The following is an 11,708-nucleotide window of genomic DNA, read 5'->3' as shown; positions in this document are numbered from 1 at the left end:
CACCTCCGCCTCCCAAAGTTCTGGGATTACAGGCTTGAGCCACCATGCCTGGCAGGAAGCCTGTTTTAGAGCCATTAACATGTCATGTGTAGATTTAATTTTTCTTATAAATTAGCATGCCAGCCTTTCATTCCCCTTTGTTCTCACTGTACTCAGCAAATCCTAGTACTAGGTATATCTTTGCCTGAGTTTCTGAAGCTGCCTTTTCTGGCAGAGCTTGTTTTATTGCAAGACACATGTTATACAATTCAATTGTCCAGGTAAAAACCAGGCTAAGCTTGGTTTAAAAGGCAAACATATTAGCAGCTTGGTGGAAAAATAAAGGCATTTGACTGGAAGAAATGAAATCAGCTTTTCAAAGAATGAAAATACGCATGAACACTAACAAAGGTGAGAACCACTATCACTACGGAAAGAACAAGTATTAATATCTTCTTAATTTACAGAATTGCTTGGATAATGCTGGGGTTGATTTTCATCTGATTATCTCGGATAAAATAGGAAAAAGAAAAACAGGTTTATAAGTGACTCACACCTATCATGAGTGACTAATTCCAGTTCTGTTCTGTTCTGACTAACAAAGCAAATAGTTTGTGTGTAGGTTGTTTTTGGAATGAAAATGGTTTGAAACAAGGGTCTAAGCTGTTTCAGCTAAGTTTTTATTAAACCATCAGTAGTTTAGGATAATATTTCTATATTCCTATGAAAATAAAGATAAGGCTTGTTGGAGAAGAAATATAAGCAAACCGATATATCCCTGTTATCTGAGCTTATGCTTTGGTTTTTCTCAATATTATCAGTAAATAGCTTTTTTGATAATTGGCCAGGTAGTAAGTAATCACTATGGTCAAGCTATTGACACTATTGAAGCCTGTCCTTCGTTTTTTAATCAGTCCATGCCCATCCCACCTTAGGACCTTTGAACTTGCTGCAGCTTCTGCCTGAACCCTCTGCATATGGTTGGGCTCTTTTTATATCCTTTTCCTTTAGAAGAAGGATTCCTTATGTCACCTCCTAGGAGAAGCCTTCTCTGTTCACCACAATAAGATAGCCCAACCATCCCCATTCTAGTCTGTCTCCATCATATTGGCTTCTTTTTACCCTTCCACCCCGGCATTATCAGAGTCTGAAAACAGTCTGTTTCGTTGTTTTATTGACTGAATCCCTGCATTAGGCTGTAAGCTGCATGAGACCAGGATCCTAAGCTGTCCCTTTCAACGCTGGTTTCCCAGGCACTAGGAAGGGGCCCAGCTCCCAGTAGGCATCATGAGGAAAGAAGGAAGGAAGGAAGGAAGGAAGGAAGGAAGGAAGGAAGGAAGGAAGGAAGGAAGGAAGGAAGGGAAGGAGGGAGGGAGGGAGGAAGGAAGGAACAGAGGGAGGGAGGGAGGGAGGAGAGAGGGAGAAAGGAGAGAGGGAGGGAGGAAGGACCTACAGATAGAGCTCAAGGGCAATTCATCTCTTACTGAATTCCTCTCTGGAAAACCCAACATCATAAGGCAATTCTGGCATAACTGTCTTTAAAAAACAATTTGGGGAGGGAAATAATAGGAGAAAAAAGCTAGGGAAACTTTTATTTGTTGATTTCCAAATAAGGCACTTAAAACATAGCAGAAGTTTTAAAAGTAAGCCAGAGAAAGTTTAATATCTTGTTGACAGAAGGACCGAGTTCTGTGAAATAGTGAAGACGTGCAGTCTGCTTTTACCTTCAAAGTGCTGTCGGTCACTTGTGCGCTCTGCTTTGACAGTAAGAATGTGAAGACAGAAAATACCGCCTTGTACCTAATCAAGATTCTCTCACCACAGCAAGAGGAATGCAGACCCTGAATCTTGGTAATGTGTCACTCTCATTTAAATATAGATCATGACGAAGACACCATACATTATGTCTAGTTTAAGTAGCTCAATTGGAAGGAAGAGTGTGAGCATGGGAGTGTGTGCATGTTGGGGAGTGAGTAAATATAAGCACAATATGGTACAAAGCAGCACCTTTATAAAAAGAATAGCCCACAGACCTACACTTTCTATATGACTGTGCCTTGTCTTCCCAGCCAAGGCTGCAAACTTTTCAAGTGGTAGCACGTATCTTTTTATTTTTTCTCGGACACCAACACAGTAACATAGAGTTGGGTGCACAGTGGATGCCACGTGGTCTATGCTGGGTTCACCTGCCTGTGTCACCCAGGATGCCCTAGGCACTTGGGCTGCAACTAAAGGTCATTCCATCACAGTGCTGGTGTAAATAGAGTCCATGTGTATTCTGTGCTTCTGCCAACCCACCCGTCACATAGCATTAATTCTTTAACCTCATGTCCAGGCCCAGTTAAACTTTGCTTGCTTTGTCTTTCTTCACAAGGGTGCTGTGGGATTAATTCATTCCTGGGCACTGGGTTGAGGGCATTGGGAACTGGACAATTTCATACATGTCCGCAGGGGCTCTTTGCATTTTTTGGCTGGTGGCAAAGCTGTACCAGAAAATATGCCTTTCCATATATAATTCCATGTTTTCCTCTAATAACAATAATAATCATAATGATACTCTATTTAATAATAACCACGAATTTTATATAGGACAGTTGATATACAGTCATTTTAATAACTGATTAAAAGATGAGAATGACACTCTAGAAACTACAGACCCAAGATCCAAGCCTGGAATCTTGAAATGGGCATATGCAATTAAAAATCCCTCAGCAGGCAGTTCAGCCATGGAGGAAGGAACATATTTTGGTCTTGAAATTTGCTTTCGGCTTCCCCAGCACTTATAATCCAATCTCTGCCAGCGGAGATGAATAATGACCCTCCTCAACCTATTTACGGCGGATGGAGAAGAATGATGATCACACATATTGATTTTCTTTCTCCTCCTTCTTGTTGCAAGAGATTTGAGAAAAGATGATCTCGTTTATCTTGAGCCCTGCTGTGCGGGGGATGAGGTAAATAAGCATTTCCAAGGAAAAAAACGAGCGGCCACTAAGGTTCCAAATCAATGAATGCGTTTGTGGGAGGGTTTCAGCTCTAGGTCTCTGGGGAAGTTTAAGAATTTTCAACGAACAAAATGATGTTTAAAAGAAACATCTCATGCATGTTCTGAAAACTGGACAAAATGCATAGAAAATACGTTTTGTGTGGCTTGGAGCTTGTTTAGTCTACTATTAGCCAAGAAAAGATCCTCTATGTGTTTTCTCCAGGGCTTGTTTGTAGTCAACTTTAGTGAGTGTAATTATGCAACGAAAGGCACCCATGTTATGTGCATAGGTGGGAGAGTTCTGACCCGAGCCTGGGGTTGTCTGTTGCCACCTCCTCTGTGCAGGCTTTTGTCTCTCCAGGGTGCCCCACCTGGGTCACATAGCCCCCTACTCCTCTGGAATCCTTTTCTTCTCCCCTACTCCTCTTCTCCATCTCACTGTGGATTGCAAACTGCCACACTTCTGAGGCCCTCTTCTGAAGGTCGTCATGCAGAGAAGGGGGTTGGAGGAGCAGGCTGACATTTTCCCAATTTCTCAGCCCAGGGCCTTACCTGAGTTGATACCTGGCAAATATCTGTGGGACGAATGCGTGACCAAAACGCTGTGGCTTCCAGGGAGGGACGGCGAGGCCAATTTCAGAGGAAGGGGGTTGGTTGAGGTGGCTCATATCTGTAATCCCAGCACTTTGGGAGGTCAAGATAGGAGGATTGCTTGTGGCCAGGAGTTCAAGACCAGACTGGGCAACATAGCAAGACTCCATCTCTACCAAAATATATATTTATAGTTGGATGTGGTAACGTGGGCCTGTGGTCCTAGCTACTCAGAAGACTGAGGCAGGAGGATAGCTTGAGCACAGGAGATCAGGGCGGCAGTGAGCTATGATTGTGCCACTGTACTCCAGCCTGGGCAACAGAGGGAGACCCTGTTTCAAAAATAAATAGGTAAACAAATAAGAGGAAAGTGTCCTCGGTAAGATCCTTGCTGGGAGAATTGCAATTCCCACTTCAAGTGTCAGAGCTCCAGGGTATAGAAGCCAAGGTCTGACCTTTCTCACTATTTTGTACAGAGATCTCAGCAGTGAGAAAGGAACCAGCAGGTGCAGGAGGAGGGAGAGCCTAAGGGTCTGGAGTGGAGTCTGCCCTGTGTGTGGAGACACTAGGCCACTGGAACAGATTTCTGCTGGACTAAGGGATTGTGGCTTGAGCCCCACCGCACTTCAGAACCCGGGGAGGGGCAGGAGAGAGCCACAACCCCTTTCTGTTCCTTACCCCACATCTTGTCCTTCTCCCTCCTTCACCCCGCCCCACGCCCCAAGCAGGCTGAGCCATGGCTGGCTGCCAGGTCTCTGGGCAGAGCCTTGAGGCGCCTGCTGTGTGTCTGGGAGGCCAGAAGCCCTTCCGTGGCCAGGAAAGAAGCTGGGTCCGGATAGTCTGCCGCTGCGGAAAGGGAGGTCACTCTGAGTCCCCAAGTCCAGGGCTGTTCTATTCTAATATGTGCATTTATTATTATAATTTTCCATTCAAATATGGCTTAATATGGCTTTAGCTGCCTTTTTTTGTTTGTTTGTTTGTTTGTTTGTTTGGAGACAGAGTGTCTCACCTGAGCTGGAGTGCAGTGGCACGATCTTGGCTCACTGCAACCTCAGCCTCCTGGGTTCAAGTGGTTTTCCAGCCTCAGCCTCCCTAGTGGCTGGGATTACAGGTGTGCACCACTATTCCCGGCTAATTTTTGTATTTTTAGTAGGGGCAACATTTCACCATGTTGACCAGGTTGGTCTTGAACTCTTGACCTCAAGTGATCCACCCGCCTAAGCCTCCCAAAGTGCTGGGATTATAGGTGTAAGCCACCGTGCCTGGCCTAGCTGTCTTTGATATATAGTATTTTCATAATTACTCAGATGAAAGTATTTCATAATTTACAGCGTGATTTCTTTGGCATACTCTATTTAGAAGATGATTTCTTTAGGTCTGTCCATTTAGGGGTGGTGCAGTTGCCATCATCATCATCCTAGTTTCATTCCACAGTGAGAAGAGAAGATGCTCTATGATTTCAATTCTTTGAATGGCTTACAATTGGCTGGGTGGTAAAGCTTGTGGTCAATTTGGGTACTTATTCCATGTTCTGTGATTGTTGGCTGCTGCGTTCTAAATATGTCATTTGGACCGAGCCTGTATTTCTGAGGCGCAAAACTCCTATATTCCTAAACATTTTATGCCAGAGCTCTATCAGTTAAGAGAGGTTTGTTAAAATCTCCCACTATGATTGTCTGCTTCTTATATTTCTTCCTTTGGTTCTGTCAAATTTTTGCTTTCCACTTTTATATGCTATTTAGACTTGCTTTCTCGTAATATCATGGTATACTTTGAAGCACTTTTTGCTGTAAAATCTGTTACAAGAATGCCAGCCTACTTTTGTTTCTGGTCTGAATAATGCTTGCCTGGACTTTTACTTTTATTCTTCCATATTTTAAATATGAAGAAATGTCTTCATATTTAAGATTCCTATAGTGTAAGCATTATGTGGCTGAGTTGTACATTTTATCTTGCTTGACAAAGCTTGAATTTTTACTGGATGCTGGTTAATTTACATGTGATGATTTTAGTGATATGTTTGCGTTCAGGGTTATTTCTGTTTGCTGCATTCGTTTTTCCCTCCTCTTGAATCCTTGCATTAACAGATTATTGTGATTGAGCATCCTCCATTAGCATGTTATTATTCAGTTCCCTTGGAGACTGTGGCATGCATCTTTGATTCATAATTCATAATAATTAAATATAAATTAATGCTTTCATCATAACCTTAAAAATGTTAACAATTTAAGACACTTCAATTCAATCCATTTGTTCTGTTTTTTGATTTGTTGGATTCACGTTTTTAAATTCTATGTACATTTTGAAACTCACAAGGTATTATTGTTATTATGGTTGATTTATGCAGTTTAGACTTATCACAGATTTTTTAAAAATCTATGTTCATTATTCCTTTCTTCATTTCTATTTATCTGTCTGAAATGATTTTCCTACCCCTAAAACTAACTGATGTGGTTTGGGTACTTGTCCCTCTAAATCTCGTGTTGAAATGTAATCCCCAGTGTTGGAGGTGGGCCTGGTGGGCAGGGCTGGGATCATGTGAATGAATCCCTCCTGAGTGGCCTAGCACCATCTCCTTGGTGATAAGTGAAGTGGTTGTTTAGGAGTGCGTGGCGCCTGCTCCCTTTTATCTTCATCCTGCTCTTGCCACGTGATGTGCTGGCTCCCTGTTGCTTCCTGAGGCCTCACCAGAAGCAGATGCCAGCACGACACTTCCTGTAAAGTCTGCAGAACCGTAAGCCAATTAAACCTCTTTTCTTTATAAAGAACCCCAACCTCAGATATATCTTTATAGCAATGCAAGAACAACCTAACACACTAACAAATTGTACGGTTTTTAGTGTACATTTGGTGGCACTGAATTCTCTCAGTATTTCTTTTATATAAATTTTCATGTTGGCTTCATTTTCAACTTTTTTAGTATGTTTTTTCTAGATGGAGAATTAAAAGATGACAGGCATTTTCTTTCAGCTATCTCTTTTTCTTAATTTCTATAAATTTAAGGGCACAAATGTTATTTTTTATTAAATGGTTGTTTTGCCTAGTGGTGAAGTCTGGGCTTTTAGTGTGTCCATCATCTGAATAATACACATTGTACCCATTAAATAACTTCTCATCTTCCACCCCCTTCTCCCTGCTCCCTGACCCTTTCAAGTCTCCAATGTGTACCATTCTACTCTCTATACAATTTGGTTGTCTTCAGACTTAGGTTTCGTGGTGTGTGTGTGCGTGTGTGTGTGTGTGTGTCTGTGTGTTTGTGTGTTGTTTTTGACAGGGCCTTGCTGTGTCTCTCAGGCTGGAGAGCTGTGTTGCAATCACTGCTTACTACAGCCTCGACCTCCCAGACTCAAGTGATCTTCACACCTTAGCCTTCTGAGTAGCTGGGACTATAGGCTTGTGCTCCCACATCCAGCTAATTTTTTTTATTCCTTTGTAGAGACAGGATCTTACAATGTTGCCCAGGTTGACCTAGAACTCATGGTCTCAAGAGATCCTCCCCCTGTCTCAGCCTCCCAAAGTGCTGGCATTATAGGTGTGAGCCATCCACTCTGCCTGGCCAATTTTGTATGCTAAGAAATTAGCTAAAATTCTTACTATTGCCCCTTTGAGTAGAATATGTGTTTTCCCCTTTGTTTTTGCTTCTCATTGATTTGCACTGGTGTATCTAGGTGTTTTATTTTCCTTGTTTTCCTCTTGCACTGGGTTAGTAGAAATTCTTTAATCTATGCCTACATTTCCATTATAAGTTTAGATATTTCTTATCCATGATTTTTTTCAAATATTTTTTCTACCCTATTCTCTCTTACTCAAAGAGTCTAAATACAAATTTCATAGGCTTTTTAAAAAAGAAATAAAACAAAATAGCTTTAGATATGTAAAATTATAAAGATAATAGGGAGAGTGCCCACATGGCCCACACTGAGTTTCATTTTGTGTTAACATCTTACATTAACATGAAACATTTGTCACAACTAATGAATCAACACTAATACATTATAATTGATATGGTTTAACTGTGTCCCCACCTACATTTCATCTTGAATTGTAGGTCTTATAATGCCCACATGTCATGGGAGGGACCAGTTGGAGATAACTGAATCATGGGGGCAGCTTTCTCCATCCTGTTCTCATGATAGTGAGTTATTTCTTTTGAGATGTAATGATTTTATAAGGGGCTTCACACTGCACTTCTCTTTCCTGCTGCCATGTGAAGAAGAACATGTTTACTTCCCTTCCACCATGACTGTAAGTTTCCTGAGGCCTCTGCAGCCATGCTGAACTGTGAGTCAAATTAACCTCTTTCCTTTATAAATTACCCAGTCTCAGGTATGTCTTTATTACCAGCATGAGAATGGACTAATACAATCATTAATTAAAATCCATACTTATTTCAGGTTAATTTTGGTTTCTTAGTTTTTCTTTAAGGTCCTTTTTTTATTTCAGGATCTCATGCAGAATACCTTATTCCATCTAGTAGCCATATCTTCTTGGACTTCTCTATGCTATGACAGTTCCTGAAAATTTCCTTGTTTTTCATGACTCATACAACATGTTGCCATTTCAGATTGGCCTTTTTCAGTTATCAATATACATTTTACATTCATTCACATTTTCATGTTTCTGAACAGCTCAGTCATTTACATTGGTGTACAATATACCACTGTATGGATGTACCAGGTTTGTTTAATGATTTATAAAACAATATCTCCATTACTTCCAGTGTCTGTTGAATATGAATAAATATATTAAAATATTCATATGTGAATTTGGTGTGAACATACATTTCTTTTGAGACAGGGTGTTGCTCTGTTGCTCAGGCTGGAGTGCAGTGGCATGATCTCAGCTCACTGCAAACTCAGCCTCTAAGGCACAGGAAATTCTCCCACTTCAGCCTCCCAAGTAGCTGGGACTACAGGCATGCACCACCATGCCCAGTTAATTTTTGTATTTTTTTGTAGAGATGAGGTTTTGCCATGTTGCCCAGGTTGGTTTTGAACTCCTGACCTCAGTCGATCCACCTGTCTCAGGCTCCCAAAGTGCTGAGTCATGAGCCACTGAGTCTGGCCAAAAATACGTTTTTAAGTCAGTTGGATAAATACTTAGGAACATGGTAGCTAGATTATAATGATAAGACTTTACACTTTGTTGAGCATCTGCCAAATTTTCCTCAAAATTGGCAGTACCATTTTGTCTTCCCACCAGCAACACAAGACCATCCTAATAGTTGTATAATTGCCTTGCATCATTATTTTCATTTGCATTTCCTTAATGGTGAATAATATTGAACATCTTTTCATATACTATTTGCCACCGAAACACTGTATCTTCTTTGGTAAAGTGTCTCTTCAGGACTTTTGCCATTGTTTGATGGGACAGTTTGGGGATTACATATTTTTTTCTTCTTGTGGAGCTGCATTGTTTTTAATAATTTTAACTTTCATTTTAGATTTGGGGGTACATGTACACATTTGTTACGTGGGTATAATGTATGACATTTAGATTTGGTTTATGAATGCTCTTGTCACCCAGCTAGTGAGCATAGTGCCCAACAGGTAGTTTTTCAGCCCTTCCTCTTATTCCCCTGTCCACTTCTGGAAGTCCCCAGTTTCTATTTTTGCCATCTTTATGTCCATGATTACCTAATATTTAGCTCCCAGTTACAAGTGAGAATATGCAGTATTTGGTTGTCTGTCACAGCATTAATTCACTTAGGATGATGGCCTCAAGTTGCACCCACGTTACTGCAAAGGACATCATTTTGTTCTTTTTTATGGCTGGGTAGCATTCCATGGTGTGTATATACCACTTTTTTTTAATCCAATCTACCATTGATGTACACCTAGGTTGATTCCATGTCCTTGCTGTGATTAACATATATGCATGCTGCTAATACCACAGAATTTTGTAGAATTATTTATTTTCCCTTGGTATATACCCAGTATTGAGATTGCTGGGTCAAATGATAGTTCTGTTTTTAACTCTTTAAGAAATCTCCAAACTGGCCTTCCACAGTGACTGAACTAATTTACATTCCAACAAACAGCGTATAAGCATTCCCTTTCCTCTGTAGCCTCACCAGTGTCTATATTTTTCTTTGTCTTTTTAATAACCACCATTCTGACTGGCATGAGATGGTATCCCATTGTAGTTTAGGTTTGCATTTTGCTGATGATCGGTGATACTGAGTAATATGCTTTGTTACCACTTGTATGTCTTCTTTTGAGAAGTGTCTGTTTATGTCCTTTGCTTACTTTTTTAATGGGGTTATTTGTTTTTTACTTGTTGTCTTAACTTTCTTATAGATTCTGGATATCAGACATTCACTGAATTAATAGTTTGTGAATATTTTCTCTCATTCTGTGGGTTGTCTGTTTACTCTGTTGATAGTTTATTTTGCTGCACAGAAACTCTTTAGTTTAATAAGGTCCCACTTATCAATTTCGTTTCTATTACAATGGCTTTTGAGGACTTAGTCATAAATTCTTTGTCAGTGCTGATGTCCAGAATGGTATTTCCTAGGTTTTCTTCTAGGACTTTCATAGTTTGAGGTCTTACACTTAAAGTTTTAATACATCTTGAGTTATTTTGTGCGTGTTGTTCTTCGGCATATGAGTAGCCAGTTATCACACCACCGTTTATTAAACAGGGAGTCCTCCTGTTTGTCCTACGTTGGCCCCTCAATTCCTTCCTACCATGGCTACCATAACCTCAATTTTGTTCTCATCACTGTGAGATGACTAAAATCTCTGCTCACCTACTCTACATGTTATACACCTTCTATTCAGCCTCTCTGGCCTGCACCACTTACAAATCTAATAAATGTCTTAGGAAAAAAACAACAACATAAAATTCTAGGTTCACCTTAATGAAGTTGCATTCTCTCTTTCTTGACCTTTCCAGCTCTGGAAGCCTTGAGAGTTCCTTGATGTCTTTTAAAATGTCACTCTTTTGTGTGTTTGGTCAGATACTTTTGATGTTCTCAATAGTAAAGATAGTTTAGTATAAATTGGTGCATTCTAGACAGAAACCGAAGAGCCTGCATGTCACTGTTTGTAAAAGCTTTAAAAAAAACAGGTAGTGTTTTTGCTTGTTGAGATAAATCGGTCTGAAGCCATCTCCCCCATTTTGTTTTCCTAGTGTTCATTTTTTGCTTTAACTTATTTAACCAATTGAATATAAAAATCTAACTTAAAAACAAAATTATGCAGGACAAGAGATGAAATAATGACGAAAGACTGTCACTCTCAGAATATTTTTATTCTGGCTTAGGATATCAAGCTACATCACATAAAACACACATCAGGTAATTTAAAAGAATTGTGTTTAATTAGCAGACAGTTATACTAAGCGTAGGAAAATGTGTGTAAAATAATAAGTACCACATAGACCTTGTCACATTATGGAACTTGTCTTAATACTGTAATTCAGCATTTTAAAGTTTGGCATTTTACAAATTCTGTAGATTTAGCATGGTTGGCTCCTGGTATGGTCTCTTTGATCCAGTTTTACAATCCAGATTATTGTCTTTCACAGTCTTTTAAGCAAATTCTAACATTATTGGAAACAGTTTTCAGGGTTGCAATTGGAAAAAATTCCAAGATAAGGAAAGAAAAAACACTAGTCTCTGTAGGATGAAGATAGTTCTTTACAATGACTAAGCATCCAAATTAACTCTGAAGAACTTTAAAAACAACTCATTCCTATGGAATTCTGATGTCGTGGGTTTAAATCGCAGGTATCTAATAAGATCACTGATGTATGAGAGCCACAGGATGGACGAAAATGGCATCATTGGCCAGCACTTACCCCATTGTTGAACATCAGAATGGTTGCTTCATTCACAAAGATTTGACCAGGGGTCTTTTCTGTAAAACTACCAGGTCCTTGACTTATCGCCATCGCTGACTGAGCTAGTGGTGAAGGCATTTGGTCCAAGCAAGGTTCATCAAGTTCTCGTCTCCTGACAGTTGAAGATTATATTGAAGACATCTAGGGGATTGAGACCAAGATACACAATGGATGTGCTTGGAGAAAAGGCACGTGAAATCCAGACATTGGGGTCTCCCAGCTCTTCCCTTCCTGAATCTTGTTCAACATTCACTTATCTCAATTATCTGAGCCAAAGCCTTCTAAGAAGTGTCATTTTAGTGTT

Source organism: Mandrillus leucophaeus, unplaced genomic scaffold (genome assembly GCF_000951045.1).
Source record: "Mandrillus leucophaeus isolate KB7577 unplaced genomic scaffold, Mleu.le_1.0 Scaffold34, whole genome shotgun sequence".
Taxonomy (NCBI): domain Eukaryota; kingdom Metazoa; phylum Chordata; class Mammalia; order Primates; family Cercopithecidae; genus Mandrillus; species Mandrillus leucophaeus.
The sequence above is the reverse complement of the archived record's forward strand: the minus strand, read 5'-3'. Positions refer to the sequence as shown.